Genomic DNA, 12,079 nt, shown 5'->3' with positions numbered 1-12,079 from the left:
AACTAGGGGTCATCCAAGCGCCGCAAAAGGCCGCCATGCCCTGCACGCCCCTTTTCTCTTTTCATATGCAGACGAGGGTTGAAGCCAACTTTGACCCACTGCTTGGATGGCATCACCATATGCAAATCCATCTGCTGCAGGCCTTCCCCCAGGAATGCTTGCACTAGTTGTAGCATTTGGTTTGTTGTTTGGGGGTGCTTCAGTATTAGGCAGCCTTCTGCCCTCCCATGTTCATCTGAAAATATGTGTTCTCCCTGCAGTTGTTGTCCCCAGATGAGAGTTCCCTTGTGCTGCCTCAGTTGAATCTCCTTTACTTGACAGAGATGTGCCTGAGCAGCGGCCCTCCCCAGCCCTATCCCAAATCATACTTATTTTGCATAGGAGAGACCATGGTCTTGAAGATTGTTCTCCCAGGGTGAGGTTCATTCATTGCATTCTGGGTATGCTGACCCCTGTGATTTCCCCAAATGTGGGAAACTCAACTGCATTATTTGTGGTAGTGGGGGACTGTGTTTGTGCTTTCCTCTGGTCAGCTCTGGTAAAAGTCAGATTTCTTTGTTTCAGTTCTTCCTCTAGCCTTGTTCTTCTTTCGAGAGTTCCCTTGTGCTGCCTCAGTTGGATCTCCTTCACTTGACAGGGGGGTGCCCGAGCAGCGACCCTCCCCAGCTCTAGCCCAACTTCTACTTACCTGCCAGGTGAGATACTATAATCATGAAGGTGCTTCTCCCAGGGCAAGGCTCACCCATTGCACTCTGGATTTGCTGCCCCTGCGATTTCCCCAAATGTGGGAAACTTGACTGCATAATTTGTGTTTCCCCTGGTCGGCTCTCGTATAATTCAGATCTCTTTGTCTCAGGTCTCTCTCCAGCCTAGTTTGCTGTCTGTTTCCACTTCTCTTTTCTTAAGCCGCTCCATTCTATGGCCTTGCGCACTATCCTTACTTCTCCCGTCTGCTTACTTTGTGCCTTCCAATGCACAATGCAAACTACAGGTAGTGCTGCAGGGCCCACACCCTTTTACTTGCTTTACAGAGCAGCTCTGGAGCTGTTACAGTGCCCAGCTGCTGCAAGAAATCAGCTTGAATGCTTCAGGGGCTGGGGCATAGCCAACATGAGCCCCACACCGAAGGAGGGTGGAGGTGTTTAATGCGAACTAGGGGTCATCCAAGCGCCGCAAAAGGCAGCCATGCCCTGCACACCCCTTTTTTATTTTCATATGCAGACGAGGGTTGAATCCAACTTTGACCCACTGCTTGGATGACATCACCATATGCAAATCCGTCTGCTGCAGGCCTTCCCCCAGGAATGCTTGCACTAGTAGTTGCATTTGGTTTGTTGTTTGGGGGTGCTTCAGTATTAGGCAGCCTTCTGCCCTCCCATGTTCATCTGAAAATATGTGTTCTCCCTGCAGTTGTTGTCCCCAGATGAGAGTTCCCTTGTGCTGCCTCAGTTGAATCTCCTTTACTTGACAGAGATGTGCCTGAGCAGCGGCCCTCCCCAGCCCTATCCCAAATCATACTTATTTTGCATAGGAGATACCATGGTCATGAAGATTGTTCTCCCAGGGTGAGGTTCATTCATTGCACTCTGGGTATGCTGACCCCTGTGATTTCCCCAAATGTGGGAAACTCGACTGCATTATTTGTGGTAGTGGGGGACTGTGTTTGTGCTTTCCTCTGGTCAGCTCTGGTAAAAGTCAGATTTCTTTGTCTCAGATCTTCCTCTAGCCTTGTTCTTCTTTCGAGAGTTCCCTTGTGCTGCCTCAGTTGGATCTCCTTCACTTGACAGGGGGTGCCCGAGCAGCAATCCTCCACAGCTCTAGCCCAACTCCTACTTACCTGCCAGGTGAGATACTATGATCTTCACTGTTAGGGCAATCAGGATGTGGAATTCCCTGCCAGGGAAGGTGGTAATGGCGGACTCTGTAATTGGATTTAAAAAAGGAATGGATACATTTCTGAATGAAAAAGCTATCCAAGGTTATAATACTTAAAATATCAACATGGTTAATCCGGGGGTAACATGAGTTATAGTAGCTAACTAGTCATAAAACATTATTCAGCAAGTATGTAGAATCATCACAACTTAAAACAGGTTGAACACGATTGGCAATTTGCCTCTATTCAACCTCAAAAACTATGTTACCATATGTTACTATATTACTATGTTACTGTAGTATACAGAACACCACAATGTAATGAGCAGTGATAGTGAGCACTGATGAGGATACTAGAACTGACACTGAGCAGCAAGATGCAGCACTGGACTATTAGTAATGTACTGTAGTATGCTGAGCACCACAATGCAGCACAAGACAATGAGCAGTGATACTGAGCACTGATGAGGATACTACTGAGAACTGACACTGAGCAGGAGAGACACACTACTAGTATTACTGAGCAGCAATAAGTAACCACTGATACTGAGCACTGATATTGAGATTTCCACTGAGAGAACATAGCCACGTCCTCTCCGCTCTCTCTTCAATGCACGAGTAAAAATGGCGGCAACGCGCAGCTCTTTATATGGAATCCGAATCTCGCGAGAATCCGACAGCGGGATGATGACATTTTCCCTTGTTCAGGTTTTCCGAGTCAGGCGGGAACAACCGAGCCTGCCTCGGACCAGTGTAAACCACGTGGAGTTCGTCGGGAATTCGGTTCTCGGAGAACCGAACCCGCTCCTCTATATATACTATATTACTATGTTACTGTAGTATACAGAACACCACAATGCAATGAGCAGTGATAGTGAGCACTGATGAGGATACTAGAACTGACACTGAGCAGCAAGATGCAGCACTGGACTATTAGTAATGTACTGTAGTATGCTGAGCACCACAATGCAGCACAAGACAATGAGCAGTGATACTGAGCACTGATGAGGATACTACTGAGAACTGACACTGAGCAGGAGAGACACACTACTAGTATTACTGAGCAGCAATAAGTAACCACTGATACTGAGCACTGATATTGAGATTTCCACTGAGAGAACATAGCCACGTCCTCTCCGCTCTCTCTTCAATGCACGAGTAAAAATGGCAGCAACGCGCAGCTCTTTATATGGAATCCGAATCTCACGAGAATCTGACAGCGGGATGATGACATTTTCCCTTGTTCAGGTTTTCCGAGTCAGGCAGGAACAACCGAGCCTGCCTCGGACCAATGTAAACCACGTGGAGTTCGTGGGGAATTCGGTTCTCGGAGAACCGAACCCGCTCCTCTCTACCTTATACCCATCAATTGTTTTTATTTTCAATCTAAGCCCCTGCAGTTTTCTGTAAGCATCTGCTTCGCTATGATGATCAACAAGTCACAAGGGCAAACACTCAGGGCTTGAGGCGTAGATCTTAGGACCAGCTGCTACAAGCATGGCAGAGGTGTCACTATCACTGGTGACACCCAGAGAGGTGGCGAGGGAGATTGTAATGCAGTGCGCGCAGATAAACAGCGCAATGGTAAAAAGGAGGCATGGTTTCATAGGTAGGGGCGTGGCCTGGTGGCCTGAATCTACATTTTGTTGCTCCGGGTGTCCCGGGGGTTGGGGGCTGCACCCGGGGACTAGTGTGTGAGCGGTGCTGGCTCCTGCACAGTGACAGGGCATGGCCACCCAGCATGACGCCTCCCTTCTTGACCATGCTGTAATTGCAGTCGCACTGCAGTTCAGCGTGATCATAAAAAATGGTGTAGGCTCCTGCTGGTGCAGACTGTAGAGAAAAGCTGCTGTGACCACGCCCCCTGTGTCTCCTCCGTTGCAGACCCCATTTTGAAGCCTTGCCCCCGGACTAAGAGAAAAGAATGCCCTTGCGCACTATCCTGACTTCTCCTCCCGTCTGCTTAATTTGTGCCTTCCAACGCACAATGCGAACAACAGGTGGTGCTGCAGGGCCCACACCCTTTTACTTGCCTTACAGAACAGCTCTGGAGCTGTTACAGTGCCCAGCTGCTGCAAGAAATCAGCTTGAATGCATCAGGGGATGGGGCATGGCCAACATGAGCCCCACACCAAAGGAGGGTGGAGGTGTTTAATGCGAACTAGGGGTCATCCAAGCACTGCAAAAGGCCGCCATGCCCTGCATGCCCCTTTTCTCTTTTCATATGCAGATGAGGGTTCCAGTCAACTTTGGCCCACTGCTTGGATTTACATCACCGTATGCAAATCCGTCTGCTGCAGACCTTCCCCCAGGAGTGCTTGTACTAGTTGTTGCATATGGGCCCTCATTCCGAGTCGTTCGCTCTGTAAATTTCATCGCATCGCAGTGAAATTCTGCTTAGTACGCATGCGCAATATTCGCACTGCGACTGCGCCAAGTAATTTTACAATGAAGAAAGTATTTTTACTCACGGCTTTTTCTTCGCTCCGGCGATCGTAATGTGATTGACAGGAAATGGGTGTTACTGGGCGGAAACAGGCCGTTTTATGGGCGTGTGGGAAAAAACGCTACAGTTTCCGGAAAAAACGCAGGAGTGGCCGGAGAAACGGGGGAGTGTCTGGGCGAACTCTGGGAGTGTTTGTGACGTCAAACCAGGAACGACAAGCACTGAACTGATCGCAGATGCCGAGTAAGTCTGAAGCTACTCTGAAACTGCTAAGTAGTTTGTAATCGCAATATTGCGAATACATCGGTCGCAATTTTAAGAAGCTAAGATTCACTCCCAGTAGGCGGCGGCTTAGCGTGTGTAACTCTGCTAAAATCGCCTTGCGAGCGATCAACTCGGAATGAGGGCCATGGTTTGATATTTGATGGTGCTTCAGTATTAGGCTGCCTTCCGCCCTCCCATGTTCATCTGAAAAGATGTGGTCTCCCTGCAGTTGTTGTCCCCAGATGAGAGTTCCCTTGTGCTGCCTCAGTTGAATCTCCTTTACTTGACAGAGATGTGCCTGAGCAGCGGCCCTCACCAGCCCTATCCCAAATCATACTTATTTTGCATAGGAGATACCATGGTCATGAAGATTGTTCTCCCAGGGTGAGGTTCATTCATTGCATTCTGGGTATGCTGACCCCTGTGATTTTCCCAAATGTGGGAAACTCGACTGCATTATTTGTGGTAGTGGGGGACTGTGTTTGTGCTTTCCTCTGGTCAGCTCTGGTAAAAGTCAGATTTCTTTGTCTCAGATCTTCCTCTAGCCTTGTTCTTCTTTCGAGAGTTCCCTGGTGCTGCTTCAGTTGGATCTCCTTCACTTCACAGGGGGGAACCCGAGCAGCGACCCTCCCCAGCTCTAGCCCAACTCCTACTTACCTGCCAGGTGAGATACTATGATCATGAAGGTGCTTCTCCCAGGGCAAGGCTCAACCATTGCACTCTGGGTGTGCTGCTCCTGCGATTTCCCCAAATGTGGGAAACTTGACTGCATAATTTGTGTTTCCCCTCGTCGGCTCTCGTATAATTCAGATCTCTTTGTCTCAGGTCTCTCTCCAGCCTAGTTTGCTGTCTGTTTCCACTTCTCTTTTCTTGAGCCGCTCCCTTCTATGCCCTTGCGCACTATCCTGACTTCTCCCGTCTGCTTACTTCGTGCCTTCCAACTCACAATGCGAACTACAGGTAGTGCTGCAGGGCCCACACCCTTTTACTTGCCTTACAGAGTAGCTCTGGAGCAGTTACAGTGCCCAGCTGCTGCAAGAAATCAGCTTGAATGCTTCAGGGGCTGGGGCATAGCCAACATGAGCCCCACACCGAAGGAGGGAGGAGGTGTGTAATGCAAACTAGGGGTCATCCAAGCGCTGCAAAAGGCCGCCATGCCCTGCACGCCCCTTTTCTCTTTTCATATGCAGACGAGGGTTGAAGCCAACTTTGACCCACTGCTTGGATGACATCACCATATGCAAATCCATCTGCTGCAGGCCTTCCCCCAGGAATGCTTGCACTAGTTGTTGCATTTGGTTTGTTGTTTGGGGGTGCTTCAGTATTAGGCAGCCTTCTGCCCTCACATGTTCATCTGAAAATATGTGTTCTCCCTGCAGTTGTTGTCCCCAGATGAGAGTTCCCTTGTGCTGCCTCAGTTGAATCTCCTTTACTTGACAGAGATGTGCCTGAGCAGCGGCCCTCCCCAGCCCTATCCCAAATCATACTTATTTTGCATAGGCGATACCATGGTCATGAAGATTGTTCTCCCAGGGTGAGGTTCATTCATTGCATTCTGGGTATGCTGACCCCTGTGATTTCCCCAAATGTGAGAAACTCGACTGCATTATTTGTGGTAGTGGGGGACTGTGTTTGTGCTTTCCTCTGGCCAGCTCTGGAAAAAGTCAGATTTCTTTGTCTCAGATCTTCCTCTAGCCTTGTTCTTCTTTCGAGAGTTCCCTTGTGCTGCCTCAGTTGGATCTCTTTCACTTGACAGGGGGGTGCCCGAACAGCGACCCTCCCCAGCTCTAGCCCAACTCCTACTTACCTGCCAGGTGAGATACTATGATCATGAAGGTGCTTCTCCCAGGGCAAGGCTCACCCATTGCACTCTGGGTGTGCTGCCCCTGCGATTTCCCCAAATGTGGGAAACTTGACTGCATAATTTGTGTTTCCCTTGGTCGGCTCTCGTATAATTCAGATCTCTTTGTCTCAGGTCTCTCTCCAGCCTAGTTTGCTGTCTGTTTCCACTTCTCTTTTCTTCAGCCGCTCCCTTCTATACCCTTGTGCACTATCCTGACTTCTCCTCCCGTCTGCTTACTTTGTGCCTTCCAATGCACAATGCAAACTACAGGTAGTGCTGCAGGGCCCACACCCTTTTACTTGCCTTACAGAGCAGCTCTGGAGCTGTTACAGTGCCCAGCTGCTGCAAGAAATCAGCTTGAATGCTTCAGGGGATGGGGCATGGCCAACATGAGCCCCACACCAAAGGAGGGTGGAGGTGTTTAATGCGAACTAGGGGTCATCCAAGCACCGCAAAAGGCCGCCATGCCCTGCACGCCCCTTTTCTCTTTTCATATGCAGATGAGGGTTGAAGCCAACTTTGACCCACTGCTTGGATGACATCACCGTATGCAAATCCGTCTTCTGCAGAACTTCCCCCAGGAATGCTTGCACTAGTTGTTGCATTTGGTTTGTTGTTTGGGGGTGCTTCAGTATTAGGCAGCCTTCTGCCCTCCCATGTTCATCTGAAAATATGTGTTCTCCCTGCAGTTGTTGTCCCCAGATGAGAGTTCCCTTGTGCTGCCTCAGTTAAATCTCCTTTACTTGACAGAGATGTGCATGAGCAGCGGCCCTCCCCAGCCCTATTCCAAATCATACTTATTTTGCATAGGAGATACCATGGTCATGAAGATTTTTCTCCCAGGGTGAGGTTCATTCATTGCATTTTGGGTATGCTGACCCCTGTGATTTCCCCAAATGTGGGAAACTCAGCTGCATTATTTGTGGTAGTGGGGGACTGTGTTTGTGCTTTCCTCTGGTCAGCTCTGGTAAAAGTCAGATTTCTTTGTCTCAGATTTTCCTCTAGCCTTGTTCTTCTTTCGAGAGTTCCCTTGTGCTGCCTTAGTTGGATCTCCTTCACTTTACAGGGGGGTACCCGAGCAGCGACCCTCCCCAGCTCTAGCCCAACTCCTACTTACCTGCCAGGTGAGATACTATGATCATGAAGGTGCTTCTCCCAGGGCAAGGCTAACCCATTGCACTCTGGGTGTGCTGCTCCTGCGATTTCCCCAAATGTGGGAAACTTGACTGTATAATTTGTGTTTCCCCTGGTCGGCTCTCGTATAATTCAGATCTCTTTGTCTCAGGTCTCTCTCCAGCCTAGTTTGCTGTCTGTTTCCACTTCTCTTTTCTTGAGCCGCTCCCTTCTATGCCCTTGCGCACTATCCTGACTTCTCCTCCTGTCTGCTTACTTTGTGCCTTCCAACGCACAATGCGAACTACAGGTAGTGCTGCAGGGCCCACACCCTTTTACTTGCCTTACAGAGCAGCTCTGGAGCTGTTACAGTGCCCAGCTGCTGCAAGAAATCAGCTTGAATGCTTCAGGGGCTGGGGCATAGCCAACATGAGCCCCACACCAAAGGAGGGTGGAGGTGTTTAATGCAAACTAGGGGTCAGCCAAGCGCCGCAAAAGGCCACCATGCCCTGCACGCCCCTTTTCTCTTTTCATATGCAGACGAGGGTTGAAGCCAACTTTGACCCACTGCTTGGATGACATCACCATATGCAAATCCATCTGCGGCAGGCCTTCCCCCAGGAATGCTTGCACTAGTTGTTGCATTTGGTTTGTTGTTTGGGGGTGCTTCAGTATTAGGCAGTCTTCTGCCCTCCCATGTTCATCTGAAAATATATGTTCTCCCTGCAGTTGTTGTCCCAAGATGAGAGTTCCCTTGTGCTGCCTCAGTTGAATCTCCTTTACTTGACAGAGATGTGCATGAGCAGCGGCCCTCCCCAGCCCTATTCCAAATCATACTTATTTTGCATAGGAGATACCATGGTCATGAAGATTTTTCTCCCAGGGTGAGGTTCATTCATTGCATTTTGGGTATGCTGACCCCTGTGATTTCCCCAAATGTGGGAAACTTGACTGCATTATTTGTGGTAGTGGGAGACTGTGTTTGTGCTTTCCTCTGGTCAGCTCTGGTAAAAGTCAGATTTCTTTGTCTCAGATCTTCCTCTAGCCTTGTTCTTCTTTCAAGAGTTCCCTGGTGCTGCCTCAGTTGGATCTCCTTCACTTCACAGGGGGGAACCCGAGCAGCGACCCTCCCCAGCTCTAGCCCAACTCCTACTTACCTGCCAGGTGAGATACTATGATCATGAAGGTGCTTCTCCCAGGGCAAGGCTCAACCATTGCACTCTGGGTGTGCTGCTCCTGCGATTTCCCCAAATGTGGGAAACTTGACTGCATAATTTGTGTTTCCCCTCGTCGGCTCTCGTATAATTCAGATCTCTTTGTCTCAGGTCTCTCTCCAGCCTAGTTTGCTGTCTGTTTCCACTTCTCTTTTCTTGAGCCGCTCCCTTCTATGCCCTTGCGCACTATCCTGACTTCTCCCGTCTGCTTACTTCGTGCCTTCCAACGCACAATGCGAACTACAGGTAGTGCTGCAGGGTCCACACCCTTTTACTTGCCTTACAGAGTAGCTCTGGAGCAGTTACAGTGCCCAGCTGCTGCAAGAAATCAGCTTGAATGCTTCAGGGGCTGGGGCATAGCCAACATGAGCCCCACACCGAAGGAGGGTGGAGGTGTGTAATGCGAACTAGGGGTCATCCAAGCGCTGCAAAAGGCCGCCATGCCCTGCACGCCCCTTTTCTCTTTTCATATGCAGACGAGGGTTGAAGCCAACTTTGACCCACTGCTTGGATGACATCACCATATGCAAATCCATCTGCTGCAGGCCTTCCCCCAGGAATGCTTGCACTAGTTGTTGCATTTGGTTTGTTGTTTGGGGGTGCTTCAGTATTAGGCAGCCTTCTGCCCTCACATGTTCATCTGAAAATATGTGTTCTCCCTGCAGTTGTTGTCCCCAGATGAGAGTTCCCTTGTGCTGCCTCAGTTGAATCTCCTTTACTTGACAGAGATGTGCCTGAGCAGCGGCCCTCCCCAGCCCTATCCCAAATCATACTTATTTTGCATAGGCGATACCATGGTCATGAAGATTGTTCTCCCAAGGTGAGGTTCATTCATTGCATTCTGGGTATGCTGACCCCTGTGATTTCCCCAAATGTGGGAAACTCGACAGCATTATTTGTGGTAGTGGGGGACTGTGTTTGTGCTTTCCTCTGGTCAGCTCTGGAAAAAGTCAGATTTCTTTGTCTCAGATCTTCCTCTAGCCTTGTTCTTCTTTCGAGAGTTCCCTTGTGCTACCTCAGTTGGATCTCCTTCACTTCACAGGGGGGTGCCCGAACAGCGACCCTCCCCAGCTCTAGCCCAACTCCTACTTACCTGCCAGGTGAGATACTATGATTATGAAGGTGCTTCTCCCAGGGCAAGGCTCACCCATTGCACTCTGGGTGTGCTGCCCCTGCGATTTCCCCAAATGTGGGAAACTTGACTGCATAATTTGTGTTTCCCCTGGTCGGCTCTCGTATAATTCAGATCTCTTTGTCTCAGGTCTCTCTCCAGCCTAGTTTGCTGTCTGTTTCCACTTCTCTTTTCTTGAGCCGCTCCCTTCTATGCCCTTGCGCACTATCCTGACTTCTCCTCCTGTCTGCTTACTTTGTGCCTTCCAACGCACAATGCGATCTACAGGTGGTGCTGCAGGGCCCAGACCCTTTTACTTGCCTTACAGAGCAGCTCTGGAGCTGTTACAGTGCCCAGCTGCTGCAAGAAATCAGCTTGAATGCTTCAGGGGCTGGGGCATAGCCAACATGAGCCCCACACCAAAGGAGGGTGGAGGTGTTTAATGCAAACTAGGGGTCAGCCAAGCGCCGCAAAAGGCCACCATGCCCTGCACGCCCCTTTTCTCTTTTCATATGCAGACGAGGGTTGAAGCCAACTTTGACCCACTGCTTGGATGACATCACCATATGCAAATCCATCTGCGGCAGGCCTTCCCCCAGGAATGCTTGCACTAGTTGTTGCATTTGGTTTGTTGTTTGGGGGTGCTTCAGTATTAGGCAGCCTTCTGCCCTCCCATGTTCATCTGAAAATATATGTTCTCCCTGCAGTTGTTGTCCCAAGATGAGAGTTCCCTTGTGCTGCCTCAGTTGAATCTCCTTTACTTGACAGAGATGTGCATGAGCAGCGGCCCTCCCCAGCCCTATTCCAAATCATACTTATTTTGCATAGGAGATACCATGGTCATGAAGATTTTTCTCCCAGGGTGAGGTTCATTCATTGCATTTTGGGTATGCTGACCCCTGTGATTTCCCCAAATGTGGGAAACTTGACTGCATTATTTGTGGTAGTGGGAGACTGTGTTTGTGCTTTCCTCTGGTCAGCTCTGGTAAAAGTCAGATTTCTTTGTCTCAGATTTTCCTTTAGCCTTGTTCTTCTTTCGAGAGTTCCCTTGTGCTGCCTCAGTTGGATCTCCTTCACTTTACAGGGGGGTGCCCGAGCAGCGACCCTCCCCAGCTCTAGCCCAACTCCTACTTACCTGCCAGGTGAGATACTATGATCATGAAGGTGCTTCTCCCAGGGCAAGGCTCACCCATTGTACTCTGGGTGTGCTGCTCCTGCGATTTCCCCAAATGTGGGAAACTTGACTGCATAATTTGTGTTTCCCCTGGTCGGCTCTCGTATAATTCAGATCTCTTTGTCTCAGGTCTCTCTCCAGCCTAGTTTGCTGTCTGTTTCCACTTCTCTTTTCTTCAGCCGCTCCCTTCTATACCCTTGTGCACTATCCTGACTTCTCCTCCCGTCTGCTTACTTTGTGCCTTCCAATGCACAATGCAAACTACAGGTAGTGCTGCAGGGCCCACACCCTTTTACTTGCCTTACAGAGCAGCTCTGGAGCTGTTGCAGTGCCAAGCTGCTGCAAGAAATCAGCTTGAATGCTTCAGGGGCTGGGGCATAGCCAACATGAGCCCCACACCGAAGGAGGGAGGAGGTGTGTAATGCAAACTAGGGGTCATCCAAGCGCTGCAAAAGGCCGCCATGCCCTGCACGCCCCTTTTCTCTTTTCATATGCAGACGAGGGTTGAAGCCAACTTTGACCCACTGCTTGGATGACATCACCATATGCAAATCCATCTGCTGCAGGCCTTCCCCCAGGAATGCTTGCACTAGTTGTTGCATTTGGTTTGTTGTTTGGGGGTGCTTCAGTATTAGGCAGCCTTCTGCCCTCACATGTTCATCTGAAAATATGTGTTCTCCCTGCAGTTGTTGTCCCCAGATGAGAGTTCCCTTGTGCTGCCTCAGTTGAATCTCCTTTACTTGACAGAGATGTGCCTGAGCAGCGGCCCTCCCCAGCCCTATCCCAAATCATACTTATTTTGCATAGGCGATACCATGGTCATGAAGATTGTTCTCCCAGGGTGAGGTTCATTCATTGCATTCTGGGTATGCTGACCCCTGTGATTTCCCCAAATGTGAGAAACTCGACTGCATTATTTGTGGTAGTGGGGGACTGTGTTTGTGCTTTCCTCTGGCCAGCTCTGGAAAAAGTCAGATTTCTTTGTCTCAGATCTTCCTCTAGCCTTGTTCTTCTTTCGAGAGTTCCCTTGTGCTGCCTC

General features: G+C 49.7%; 14 non-coding genes and 2 pseudogenes across 14 annotated transcripts; all 16 read left to right on the top strand.

Annotated features, from left to right (window-relative positions):
• The first annotated feature begins 364 nt into the window (after window positions 1-364).
• On the top strand, window positions 365-528 carry LOC135041901 (U1 spliceosomal RNA). The gene has a single exon (XR_010235250.1). It is a non-coding gene; the product is annotated as a U1 spliceosomal RNA (small nuclear RNA).
• Window positions 529-680: 152 nt separating this feature from the next.
• On the top strand, window positions 681-843 carry LOC135041823 (U1 spliceosomal RNA). Its single transcript, XR_010235183.1, has one exon. It is a non-coding gene; the product is annotated as a U1 spliceosomal RNA (small nuclear RNA).
• A 671-nt stretch (window positions 844-1,514) lies between these two features.
• On the top strand, window positions 1,515-1,678 carry LOC135041811 (U1 spliceosomal RNA). The gene has a single exon (XR_010235172.1). It is a non-coding gene; the product is annotated as a U1 spliceosomal RNA (small nuclear RNA).
• A 3,240-nt stretch (window positions 1,679-4,918) lies between these two features.
• On the top strand, window positions 4,919-5,082 carry LOC135041829 (U1 spliceosomal RNA). Its single transcript, XR_010235186.1, has one exon. It is a non-coding gene; the product is annotated as a U1 spliceosomal RNA (small nuclear RNA).
• Window positions 5,083-5,234: 152 nt separating this feature from the next.
• On the top strand, window positions 5,235-5,370 carry LOC135041807 (U1 spliceosomal RNA; annotated as a pseudogene).
• Window positions 5,371-6,068: 698 nt separating this feature from the next.
• LOC135041712 (U1 spliceosomal RNA) lies at window positions 6,069-6,232 on the top strand. The gene has a single exon (XR_010235094.1). It is a non-coding gene; the product is annotated as a U1 spliceosomal RNA (small nuclear RNA).
• Window positions 6,233-6,384: 152 nt separating this feature from the next.
• LOC135041759 (U1 spliceosomal RNA) lies at window positions 6,385-6,547 on the top strand. The gene has a single exon (XR_010235139.1). It is a non-coding gene; the product is annotated as a U1 spliceosomal RNA (small nuclear RNA).
• A 674-nt stretch (window positions 6,548-7,221) lies between these two features.
• On the top strand, window positions 7,222-7,385 carry LOC135041908 (U1 spliceosomal RNA). The gene has a single exon (XR_010235257.1). It is a non-coding gene; the product is annotated as a U1 spliceosomal RNA (small nuclear RNA).
• A 152-nt stretch (window positions 7,386-7,537) lies between these two features.
• On the top strand, window positions 7,538-7,700 carry LOC135041796 (U1 spliceosomal RNA). Its single transcript, XR_010235166.1, has one exon. It is a non-coding gene; the product is annotated as a U1 spliceosomal RNA (small nuclear RNA).
• A 674-nt stretch (window positions 7,701-8,374) lies between these two features.
• LOC135041725 (U1 spliceosomal RNA) lies at window positions 8,375-8,538 on the top strand. The gene has a single exon (XR_010235106.1). It is a non-coding gene; the product is annotated as a U1 spliceosomal RNA (small nuclear RNA).
• Window positions 8,539-8,690: 152 nt separating this feature from the next.
• LOC135041806 (U1 spliceosomal RNA) lies at window positions 8,691-8,826 on the top strand (annotated as a pseudogene).
• A 698-nt stretch (window positions 8,827-9,524) lies between these two features.
• Window positions 9,525-9,688, top strand: LOC135041731 (U1 spliceosomal RNA). Its single transcript, XR_010235112.1, has one exon. It is a non-coding gene; the product is annotated as a U1 spliceosomal RNA (small nuclear RNA).
• A 152-nt stretch (window positions 9,689-9,840) lies between these two features.
• On the top strand, window positions 9,841-10,003 carry LOC135041781 (U1 spliceosomal RNA). The gene has a single exon (XR_010235155.1). It is a non-coding gene; the product is annotated as a U1 spliceosomal RNA (small nuclear RNA).
• Window positions 10,004-10,677: 674 nt separating this feature from the next.
• Window positions 10,678-10,841, top strand: LOC135041724 (U1 spliceosomal RNA). Its single transcript, XR_010235105.1, has one exon. It is a non-coding gene; the product is annotated as a U1 spliceosomal RNA (small nuclear RNA).
• Window positions 10,842-10,993: 152 nt separating this feature from the next.
• LOC135041770 (U1 spliceosomal RNA) lies at window positions 10,994-11,156 on the top strand. Its single transcript, XR_010235145.1, has one exon. It is a non-coding gene; the product is annotated as a U1 spliceosomal RNA (small nuclear RNA).
• Window positions 11,157-11,830: 674 nt separating this feature from the next.
• LOC135041711 (U1 spliceosomal RNA) lies at window positions 11,831-11,994 on the top strand. The gene has a single exon (XR_010235092.1). It is a non-coding gene; the product is annotated as a U1 spliceosomal RNA (small nuclear RNA).
• Window positions 11,995-12,079: the final 85 nt, after the last annotated feature.

The sequence above is a fragment of the Pseudophryne corroboree genome, unplaced genomic scaffold (genome assembly GCF_028390025.1).
Source record: "Pseudophryne corroboree isolate aPseCor3 unplaced genomic scaffold, aPseCor3.hap2 scaffold_804, whole genome shotgun sequence".
Taxonomy (NCBI): Eukaryota; Metazoa; Chordata; class Amphibia; order Anura; family Myobatrachidae; genus Pseudophryne; species Pseudophryne corroboree.
Note: the sequence above shows the minus strand (reverse complement) of the source record. Positions and strands in the feature narration are given on the sequence as shown.